This window comes from Pteropus alecto, unplaced genomic scaffold (genome assembly GCF_000325575.1).
Source record: "Pteropus alecto unplaced genomic scaffold, ASM32557v1 scaffold153, whole genome shotgun sequence".
NCBI lineage: Eukaryota > Metazoa > Chordata > Mammalia > Chiroptera > Pteropodidae > Pteropus > Pteropus alecto.
The window spans coordinates 407,635-419,783 of NW_006434516.1; the positions used below are offsets into that span (position 1 = coordinate 407,635).

Sequence of the window (12,149 nt, forward strand, 5' to 3'; positions counted from 1 at the left end):
ATATGACATTTTGTACAATGGAGAAAAGGAGGAGGGGGAACTGAATATTAGATTACAGAAGTGAGACTGGACTATTTACAGATAGTTGAGGAAGAGCAGAACATACATGGCAGGCAAGTTCTCAGAAACAGTGAGACAAAGGGTATCTAGCTAACAGGCCCCTGCCTGAAGCCCTCATATCTACCATACTTAATTTAAGTTAGGCTAAGGTGAACATCTTAAGTTTCCTTCCTGAAGTCCATTTTTCTGTCTGAATGTCTTGGGCAACAAAGGAGGGTGGGCCAAAGTTTCTTTCTGAGTCTTTTGTTTCTCAATAAATAACTTAAAATTAATATCCCAAAAGGCAGCTTCAGCATGGCAAAAGTTCGGTCCCCTCTATTGCTTGAATTATCCAAGTTTATACCCAGTTGAGACCTTGGCCCTGAACTCCAAACTCATAAATTGGATGCTTACTTGGTATTCTATCTCCAGTTGTACATCATACCTCAGACTCAACATGGTAAAGGCTGAACATGTTGATTCCTCCTGGCCTCCTAGCACAGGGCTGGGCAGAGGAAATATTGGTCATATAGCTAACTGACTAATCCTGCCAGCCTGTGCTGCCCCGCTCCATATACTCTACCTAGAAAAGATGGGGCACAGGCTCACAGGAGCCTAGACATGAAGGGGAAAAATCAGTGTATTATTTACAAATTGGAGACAAGACTATATTCACAGTAATTTCTAAAGAGTTGTGTTTGTTTTTTTTTTTTGAAATTAATTTATCTGCTGAGAGTTTCCAGTAGCATATACCCTAAAAGGCAGTGATTAATTTTGTTGATTGGTGATAAACAGATATTTGGCTGCATTTTGAACTTTGTAAACCCACTCACATTTGCTCTTGGGCAGCCAGATCTGCTTTCAGAGACATTTCCCTCACTTAATGTCTGCCTTTGATTGTACAATCTATCTCCTAGAGCAAAATTTGGAGACTTTTCTTCTTTAGAGTGGTCCTGCTGACACATACATAAGGGAATGAAACCAGCCCTACCTACCTTTCCACCTCCTCTCCTGCTCTTAAATAAGTTTGAACAATCTGTTCATTTTTTGAAAGTTGGAGGTGTTAAGAAAAATTAGCAAAAACTTACAAACAAGGAAAAAACATGACAGGTTATCTTTTCAGTGTCATGTTATAGAGGTGCTTCTCAAGTGTGGGCTGGGGATCTCTGAAACCCTCCAACCCTTCCAGCGTGCCTGTGAGGTCAGAACTATTTTCATGATACATGAAACGTTTGCATTTTTCACTGGGTAGACATTTGCAACTGGTGCAAAACCAACAGTGGGTAAAAGTGCTTGTCTCAGCACAAATCCAGGCAGTGCACCTCACTGCATTAGTTAAGTTATTGAGTACTTCCATGCCACGTACTCACAGTAAGAAAAACAAACACAAAAAGCAACCATTTCACTGACAAACTCAACGGTGATATTAATGCATTTTTTGATGTAGTATGATGAAATGTGTCAACATTTGGAAGATCTGCAAAATTCAGTGAATCAATATTTTCTAAATGACCAAAATAGTGAGAAAGTCATGCGCAGGTGAAATATCCTTTTAAAGTATAAGACAGACCAACAGATTTTATCGTAACAGAATACGAGACGTTATTGATATGATTTCAGAACAAAAGCTATTAATGTTGCACATTGCAACTTACCTGTTGCAGCTAAACAGGAAACTATCCCTTGTTTAGTTTTTGTGAAGAAAATGATCCACAATAGTGTGAAAGGGCTATGAAAATACTCCTCCTTCCTCTTCCAATAACATATCTGGGTGAGGCTGGTTTCCTCCATACACTTCAACCAAAGGAACATATGGTCATAACAGATTGAGTGCAGAAGCAGATATGAGAATCCAGCTGTCTTCTGTTAAAGCCAGACAGTAAAGGGATTTACAAAGATGTAATACATTCCCACTATCTCACTAAATATGCTTGTTAAAAAATACATTTTTCATAAAGTTTGTTATTTACATTAACACATAATGGGTTTATTATTGCTATTTTGAAATAAATTATTAATCATGTTAAAAGTTTTTGGTTTTAATTTTTATTCTGGCAAATATTAGTAGATATAACTAACAGCAACAAAGACCTCTGGGGTGCCTTTCAACTCTGGATTCTTCATTGATCAGTTAAGTAAAATATTATGAGAATTTCATTCTGACAAGGGGCAAGTATAAAATGTTGGTAGAACTGTCTACCCCTCCTCAATTCCTGATTTACATGTTGGAAGGAACATCAACTGTGGATACCCTTCTGAAATTGCAGCCTGCCGCTCTGGCTGTGTGCCACTGCACCATGTCTACCTCCAAGACTGAGCTGTCTTACCCATACACGAAATTCGGAGGCCAATCACACATGGCTGTTATGAGGACTTGATGAGTGATACAAGTGAAGTGCCGAGCAGAGTGCCTGCTTCTTGTGTAAGCTTCAGGGATCGCAGTGTATTACTCAGCTTGAGCTCCCATAACAAAATACCACAGATTAGGTGATTTAAACAACAAAATATTATTTCCTAAGTGTTCTAGAGCCTGGATGTCCAAGATGAAGGTGGTAGCAGTGTTGGTGTTCTCTGAGGGCCATCATGGAACATTTGTTCCAGGTCTTTATCCTTGGCTTGCAGATGGCCACCTTCTCACTGTGTTCTCACATGGTCTCTTTTGCATGCATACATGCTCCTGGTGTCCCTTTGTGTGTCCAAATTTCCTGTCCTTATAAGTACACCAGTCAGATTGGATTAGGGTCCACTCTAATGACCTCAGTATAAACAAATTACCTCTCTAAAGGCTCTCTCTTAAAATAAGTCACATTTTAAGGTACAATGGGTTAGGGCTTCAATGTGTAAATTTTGGGGGGGCAAAGTTCAGTCCATAATACCGGGTCAGCTATATATTATCACAATACTTGTGTGTAACAAACACTCAGGACAGCACAATGGCAGTGAACAATAAATAGTTATTTAACTCATTGGTTGGATTTAACTCACTTGTGTCAGGGTCAGCTACAGGCTAGCAAGGTGAATCTGACTTGGCTTACTCATATTTCCAGGGCTCAGCTGGCTGTTGACTTGCCTTGCCCACATTTCCAGGGCTCAATTGGCCTTGGCAGGGACAATTGAGATGACTGGACTCTACTATCCTTATATCTTCTTTTCCAGCAGGTGAGCTCAACCGTGTCCTTCTCAAGGTGATGGCAGAAGGCACAAGCAGAGTAAGCCAAGAGTGAAAAAACCTTTAAAGTGTCTGTTTATGTCATGTCCCATAACACTCCATTATCTGAAGCCAGTTGCTGTAAACTGAATATTGTGTCCCACCTACCAAATTTATATGTTGAAATCCTAAATTCCAATGTGATAGTCTTAGGGGATGAAGCTTTTAGGAGGTGATTAGGTCATGAGCATGGAATCCTTATGAATGGGATTAGTGTCCTTATCAAGGAAACCCCAGAGAGCTCCCTTGCCCCTTTTGCCATGTTAGGACACAAGGAGGAGACAGCCATCTATGAATGAGAACGTGGGCCCTCACAGGATGCCGAATCTGCCAGCATCTTGACTTTCCTGCCTCTGAAATTGTGAGAAATAAATGTCTATTGTTTACAAACTATTCTCTTACAGCAGCCTGAACAGACTAAAAAACCAGTCCTATGGCCAAGCCCAGAGGGCACTGCACAGTCACACTGCAAAGAATGGCAGTGTGGGGTAGAGGGTGAAAAACTGCAGCAGTTAATGTAATCGGGCTACCACAGACCCTTAGCTCACTGAGCTACCGTTGTCCTGATTAAGCCTTTCTTGAATCTGTTTGAAGTTCCATTTGCTTTTATCTTATAAAATGAGGAAGTTAACAAATGTTAACTTATCATGTGCCGACTATATTCTAGACATTTTATTATAGTGTACCATTTAATTCTCCCAGCAACCCTAAGAAGTCTGCATTATTAGCCACCTTTTAACAGATGAGAAAACCGAGGCTCAGAAGAGTTAAATAACTCATCCAAAATGACCCTGCTAGGAAGAATTTTATGAATCCAGCTCTGTCTGACTCTACAGAGCTTTTCTCCTCAACAGTGCTTTTTAAAACTTTCCCTCTATGGGTGGGAAGAGTAGAGTCAGTTTATACTCCTAGGGGGCCTGAAGGCCACTTCTCAAATTGCCCATAACAGCATAAAAATTCTTCAAAGTTACAGGTTTTATCTTAAAATTAATATCAGTTCGGCATTCTACATCATAATATATAATTTAAAATATACCCCTCCCTCCGATATCTTAAATAGAATAGATGATCCTGGAATATATGCATGTTTATCAGGCATTTTGCAGCATCTCTGACATACAGCTGCGTTCCCTGGGAAGCTTGCCCACCTTAGTTTAGGAGGCATGACGTTGCACCAGGCAGCCTTCCTGAAACAATAAAATTGAATGACAGGGTTGGGTTGTTAGTGGGCACCTTGCAAATAGATATGACAGATTTTTGACATCTTCTGTTCCTTTTTTGAAATTTGTAGACACTTCACTGGTCCTACATTTAATTTGTAAACTGAGTTTCCTTTAAGGACTTAAGAAGCAGCCTAGCAAGGAGAGGATAGCATTGATTCTGGGCTTCTGAGGACTGCTGCTTAACTGTTTGTTTAGAACTGACCTATTTTCTTTCAGACCTCCATTACATATTGACATCAAAGCTGACTTTAAGAGTGTATTAGAGTGAAAAACTCCTATCTCGACATGCTGTTAGGACGTGGTATTGTCTGTGTCTTCAAGAAGCTCAGAGTTTCCTGTTAACATTAAGGTTCAAAATCACCTTGTGACCCCAAGGTAGCGTTAGAATATTACATGGCAGAATTTTACATTTTTGCCCTTCAAGGCAATATGTAAGTGAGTCTCTAGTTAGAGTTTTGATTATCTGGTTAGATGATGGTGACGGGAGCATGGGCTCCCTAAGACTTCCAGAAACTGTCTAGGTCATCGTTATGCCCCTGTGATTCAAAGAATATGCTTTAGCATTAGGGGGTCAGCTCAAAATCTGCTGTTTGTAGTAGACACCTCTAGTGCCCCAACTAGCATTCTTTTGAGCTCACCTCTGAGTTCAGCCATGGCCAGGGTGGACAGTTCTTTGCAGGGTTTGATAAAACTTTCTGCTGATAGTATCTGGCTTTAAACATGTGTCCTTTGTCTTGGCTTTCTGCACTGGGGATCTTTCAAAGTGGACTTAGCAGGAGCTTGCTTGGCCAATGTGTGTGCAGAGGTGCAGGGAAATTGAAACCTCCAGAGACAATCCTCTACCACTGGAGGACAGGACCTGATAGACAAATGCTCCTGCCTTTTGTCCTTCTGGCAGATAATCCTGAGGGCCATTCTGTGTACTGCTCAGGGGGTGCTATTGGAATATGAGCTCCTGTTTCTCATAGTGGGGACCTTGGCAATGCCCTTCTTGGTTGGCTTTCTTCCTCCCCTGTCTCAGTCTCTGTAACTCCTGTCTCCTGGGATCACTCCTCACATAAGTCGCCTGCACCCAAACCTTTGTCTCAGGCTTTGCTCTCCCAAGAATCCAAGTTAAGACACGGTGCTTTCTGGCTGGGTTCCTTTGGGCAATTTACTTCACTTTTCTCATCTCTCCCAAGTGCCTCAACTCTTTGTTTGAACTCTATTAATTGCTGAAGTCTTTTCCAACTCTGAAAGCCTATAGTTCTATTTGAATTTTTCTTTCCTCCTGGGGACATTTTGTCTCCCTCATTCATTCATAAGCCAAACTTTTGACATTCAATGGGCTGGTTCTCAAATTTCAGGTGAGCCAGTCATACTCCTGGGTGTTCTGGAATGATAGCAAGCATCATATTTCCTTGGAGATCTTTTCTTCTGCTCTGTGTAGGACACTGTTGTGTCCCATTTTTGAAATAAAAGGCAGCATTCTTTCAAATCTGGGTTTTAACACCAAGACACTAGGCTCATTGTGTAGCTCATATTTCTGACACTTTTTTTTCTTTTTAAAAAATTTCAACTCTTTTTCATTTGGTTTTACTAAATAAAGGCTGCTCATCTAGAAAAGGCTAAAGGCTGCATGTCATGGAGACTTTGCTCTCACTGATAACACCAAACCATTCAGGATGGGAAATGGCTCAGAGTAATAGGCAGCTTCATGTTTTTGCCTCCTGCTCACTGGCTCTCATTATGTCCTAAAGATCATTTGCTGTAAGCTTATGACCTGTGTAAATATGGTGTTGGGGGGACAGTGAGGTAGTGGGGAGAGAGTCACCTTATTTCTGTTTTTAACTGAACATTTTCTGAGCTGTAACAATTTACCCTAACTTCTGAATATAAATTCCTATATTGGACCCTAAACTATGGTTCCATCTTATAGGAACTAGTACCATTTATCAAGCATGTGTGATGGACCATATGCCAGGCACTTTACCTAAATTCATACAATAATACTGTAAAATAGGTATTGTCTTCATTTTGATTAGTGAAGAAACCGAGGCAATTCCACCGACTCTTGTACTCCAGTACTTTTTTTGACTCATAGGTGTTTGATAAATTTTTGCTGAAGTCAATTAATAAATGAGACATAGCTGTGAAGAATTCATCCCATTTATCTATCCCAAGAGGCATAGATATCTGGGATTTAAACCCAAATCTGGCCGAGTCCTAACCCTGCCCTTACCCCAGGATACCTGTTTCCCTCTGATGGGGTCTCCACACATTTTAGTCATCTTTTCCAGTGCTCTTTGTGTGCCAGCCCATTTCTTTATCAGCACTTTGATGCACATGTCCCTAACAATCTATAACATTCCTCTACTCTCTGTTCATCCAATTTGTTGTCTTCCTTCACAATCATATATTGGTTACATACACACAGTAGCTGAGATTACATTGCATAATTTTGTATCATTTTCTACTTAGCATAAGTTATTAAAAACTCTGTAAATACCATAGTTTAGGGTTGCATACGAAGGGAAGCAGGGTTAGATTAGGTAGATTTCAGGTTAATTCACAAGTCATTCCAACTGAATGTTAATAAATAGCTAAGAGACTTAGCAGTTTAGATATCTGGTTTAAGTCTAGTTCCTTACTCTTACCTTAGGAAGTCTACCTCCTCAAATCTTGATTTTTCTCATTTTCAAACAAGGCTTTGGCTCCAATGATTTTAGTTCTCTTGTACTCTAAGATATTGATTTTGTGAAGTCAAGACTAGTAAAATGAAAAATGATAACGATGTCTGTTTATAAAACAAGCTTGCCCTTAAGATATGTTAACCAAAAAATAAAAGGCCAAAGTGAGAGGCAACAAACATTTATTTGAGATAAAAAAGAATAGCTATTTGTGAAGCATGGCTTCAGGACAAAACCCAAATAATATTCCCATTAGGAGACAAAGGTAAAGGGTATTTATGAGAAGGAGAAGGGGCACAATTACATCAATAGAAGGAAGGCATTTCTATTGGTGCAGATAAACTAACATAATTATACTAATTCTAAACAATGTTTTTAATTTTCAGTCTGGTAGTCATAATATCTGCTTTCTTGTTGTCTTCACAAACAGTTATTTGGGGCACAATGTTTCTTTAGGCCCAGTCCAAAGATTATTTTGCCCGGTTGTAACATTCCAAAGGTTTGAAGCATAAACTGTGTAAGGCAGTTCCTCTTGGGGGCAACTCTGGCTCTGTTTAAAAGTAGATTCATTTATATTATTTTTACAGATGTTTCCACCTTAGTGTCATGTTGATCTTCATAGCTTCTGTCTGAGAAAAGCAAGGCCTTGTTTACCTTCAGAGCCATACCTGCCCTTCTCCTTCCAGGTATGGCATTGTCCCTTCTCTTTGCTGTCTGACCCTCTATGATGTCTATCAAGTGGTGTGGATATAACAGTTTCATTCCTGTCTCCTCCACTTGATGGGGCTCCCTGGGGGCAGATGTCATTCCAGCCCTGCCTCCCCAGTGCCCACCCAATGGAAGGCCTGTGACCTTGGGAGAGTGCTCCACCTCAGAGCTCAGTGTGCTGCTCTTCCATTTCCCAGCTTTGCATTCTTTCCATTGCAGAAAAACGTTACCAGTTTCCTTATAAATCAGCAATTCTGCAGGAGTAAAAGCTTGTTATCAACTGCTACTTTAAGTATCCCCAGGTACTTCAGTTAATGATGTACTGAGGGATAGCTCATGTTTTCGTGTCCAAGAATTACAGCCTCCAATAGCAACATCCTTCTAACATCTGATTAGCCATCACCAGGTCGGTCCCTCTTGGGACATTCTGCTAAGCAGTACTTCATTCTCCCAAATGAAATATTCCCATTACACAATTACCTTTTTATTAAACTATCACTGTTTCTAGAATTTAATGATCCCAATCTCCCTGAAAAGGAAGAAAAAGACAAGTTTTTATCAGATGGTGTTCCTGAGTTTATACAGACCTGTTGATTTAAATGAGTTCAATTGCTTTGAATCAGTAATGGGTGTCAATTAATGTGGATCATATTTCAAATTCTAATAATGTGATCTTAGAGTTGTTTTCTCATTTTGTGAGGAGTTTAAAGTGGTAGTTACATGTGCAGGCTCTAGAGTCGGATTGCCTGGATCCAAAACTTATTTCTGCCACTTACTTGCTGTATTATATAGGCAATGTAGTTAGCTGCTCTGTATCTCAGTTTCCTCATGAAAAATGGTTGTAATAGTAGTACCTACTACAGTAATGCAGGAGGTTGTTGAGAGGGCTGTATTAGTTTAAGCTGCAAATGCCTAGCATGTTTCTAGCATGTAGTACTATGTAAATACACACACACACACACACACATTACATAGTCAGGCTGCCTATATCAGGGCTTGTCAAAGACACACAAGCAAGGATCTTTATTACTAAATGTTATTGTTAAGGGTATTGTAAGGCTACTATTTTTTAATGGAAAGGATCCTTGTGGAAATATAACTCTGCTTTCTGAGCACTCCCATTCCACATGTATTATCTTAGGTTCTGGAAATCATAGTTTGAATATATAGAATTCTTGTTAAGATTTCTGGGACTGTGGACGTCTTTGGGTAGAACGTGTTAATAACTGAAGGGGAAAGACATATTTCCTATTCCTTCTTCTAAGAGAAAACTCGAGAGTCTTGAGAAATCCTTAGGGCTCAGCAAGATTTCACAAAATGTCCAAAGCATCTGCTCCAATCAGCTCTACCTTCTTCCTATTCTCTACTGAGATTAAATTATTGTCCCTGCTTCTTTAACCTTATTTTATCTATGTCATTTTCCTTATAATTTTTGTTTCCTCCACTCAATGTGGTATGCATGTACTTTTCTGATCCTCAACATTACACTCAGTCATATGACTTACTTTGGCTAATGAAATGTGGACAGAAGTGACAGTACACTAGTTCTGAAGCTGGGCCTCAAGAAGCCTTGAGAGTTTTGTTTGTCCTACTCCTCCTCTGTCATGGCCATGAGAAGAACCTGCCCTTGCTAGCCAGCCGAGCCTACCAGACCTGCCCCAACTTAAGCATAGTCAAGAAAACAGAATCACCCCAGCTGACTGCAAATGCATGAGAAACAGATGCTTACTGTTCTAAGCCAAGAGATTTTTTTGTTATGCAGCAGTAGTTTATGACAGATTATATTTTATTTATATCATGACAGTCTTCTACTCCCATATCAGCCCCATCATGTTGGTAGCCATATTTTCTTGAAGATCTGAAAGCTTGGAAGGCAAACCTCCAGTTGGAAGTAATGCATTCAGTTAGAAAAGCCTGAATATGGAGGAAGCAAGTCCATGGCTGGTATGGCTGTTAAATAATGCACCAGAAACCAGACACTTTCTTTATTGCTCTCTGCTATCCATAGCACATAGCCTCCATCCTCATTTATGTTGATTCATATACACAAAATGGCTGTTCCAAATCCATCTGAGTTTCAGACAGGAAGAAAAAAAGAGAAGGGCAAAAGTTTGAATGAAAGCATGCCAGCTGAGGCTGCCCATCTTTTTTTTTTTAAATTTTATTTTATTAGTTACAAGTATACAGTACATTGATTAGATATTGATATATTTTATAAAACAATCCCCCTAATTGCTCTTTCTCTCCTCTGGCTCTCTACTTAGCCAATACATTAATACTAACTGCATTCCCGATGACGTGCTCCTCATCCCCATGACCATGTATCAACTACTAATTTGTACTTCTTTAACCCTTCACTCCATTCTCCCAATCCCCCAAACCCCCTCCCCTCTGTCTGTCATCAAATTGTCCACTATATTTGTGAGTCTGTTTTTGATTAGATTGTCTTTTTCTTCCTTAGATTCTGCATATAAGTGAAATAATATTATATTTATCTTTCTCTGTCTGACTTATTTCACTCAGCATAATAACCTCTAGGTCGATCCATGTTGTTGCAAATGGTAGATATTATTTTTTTAAGGCCGAGTAATAGTCCATTGTATAGATGATTCATAACTCCTTTACCAATCATCTGTTGATGAGGATTTAGATTGCTTCCATATCTTGGCTATTATAAATTGTGCTGCCATGAATATTGGGTTACATAGATCTTTGTGAATCACTGTTTTGGTTTTCTTTGGATAAATACCCAGAAGTGCAATTGTTGGGTCAAAAGGTATATCCATTTTTAATTTTTTGAGAAACCTCCAGACCATTTTCTATAGTGGCTGTACCTATTTGTAATCCCACCAACAATGTATGAGGGTTCCCTTTTCTCTGCATCCTCGCCAACACTTGCTGTTCTTTAATTTATTGATGATAGCCATTCTGATAGGTGTGAGGTGATACTTCATTGTGGCTTTAGTTTGCATTTCTCTGATAATTAGTGACCTTGAGCATCTGTTCATATGTCTATTGGCCATCTTTATTTCCTCTTTCGAGAAGTATCTATTCAAGTATTCTGCTCAAGTTTTAATTGGATTATTTGTTTTTTTTTTTTTGGTTGTTGAGTTGTATGAGTTCTTTATATATTTTGGATATTAACCTCTTATCAGATGTATTATTACTTTTTAAATTTTATTTATTTATTTGTTTGTTTGTTTGTTTATTTTTAGACGAGACAACTCTTGGTTGACCACACAGATTGCAAGGATATTGTCAAATTACAATCCCTTATTTTTTTTTATTATTTACGCCTATAGCACCTGGTCTTCCTAGGTGGTCTCCCATCCAAGTACTAACCAGGGCTGACCCTGCTTAGCTTCTGAGATCAGACGGAATTGGGCTTGTTCAGGGTCGCATAGCCATAGACTATCAGGTGTATTAGCATACGTCTTCTTCCAATCCATCAGTTGTCTTTTTGTTTTGTTGATGGTTTCCTTTGCTGTACAAAATCTTTTTAGTTTGATGTAGTCCCATATGTTTTTTTTTTTTTATTTTGTTGCCATTGCCTGAGGAGAGATATCTAAAAAGAAATTACTGTTAGCAATATTAGAAAGTTTACTGCCTATGTTTTCTTCAAGAAGTTTTATGTGTTCAGGTCTTATGTTTAATTCATTAATCCATTTTGAGTCTATTCTTGTATATGGTGTGAGAAGATGGTCCAGTTTCATTTTCTTGCATGTATCTGTCTAATTTTCCCAACACCACTTATTGAAGAGACTGTCTTTACCTCATTTTATATTCTGGCCCCCTTTGCCATATATTAAGTGAGAGTATAGGCATGGATTTGTTTTTGGGCTCTCTATTCTGTTCCATTGATCAATGTATCTGTTTTTATGCCAGTATCATGCTGTTTTGATTACTATAGTCTTGCAGTATAGTTTGAGATCAGATTGTGTAACACTCCAAGCTTGTTTTTTTTCTCAAGATTGCTGTGGCTATTTGGGATTTTTATGGTTCCATATGTTTTAGGATTATTTGTTCTAGTTCTCTGAAAAATGCCATTGGTATTTTGATAGGGATTGCATTGAATCTATAGATTACTTTGGGTAGTATGGCCATTTTAATGATGTTGATTCGTCCGACCCATGAGCACGGTATATGCTTCCATTTATTTTTGTATCTTCTTCAATTTCTTTTTTCAATAATTTTATGAGAATAGGTCTTATACTTCTTTGGTTAATTTGATTCCCAGGTATTTTATTGTTTTCAATGCATTTGCAAATGAGATTGTTTTCTTAATTTCTTTTACTGAAAGTT

At 38.8% G+C, this 12,149-nt stretch overlaps 1 pseudogene; it reads right to left on the minus strand.

Moving 5' to 3' along the window:
* Nucleotides 1-11,140: 11,140 nt before the first annotated feature.
* On the minus strand, nucleotides 11,141-11,259 carry LOC112477879 (annotated as a pseudogene).
* Between the last annotated feature and the right edge of the window lie 890 nt (nucleotides 11,260-12,149).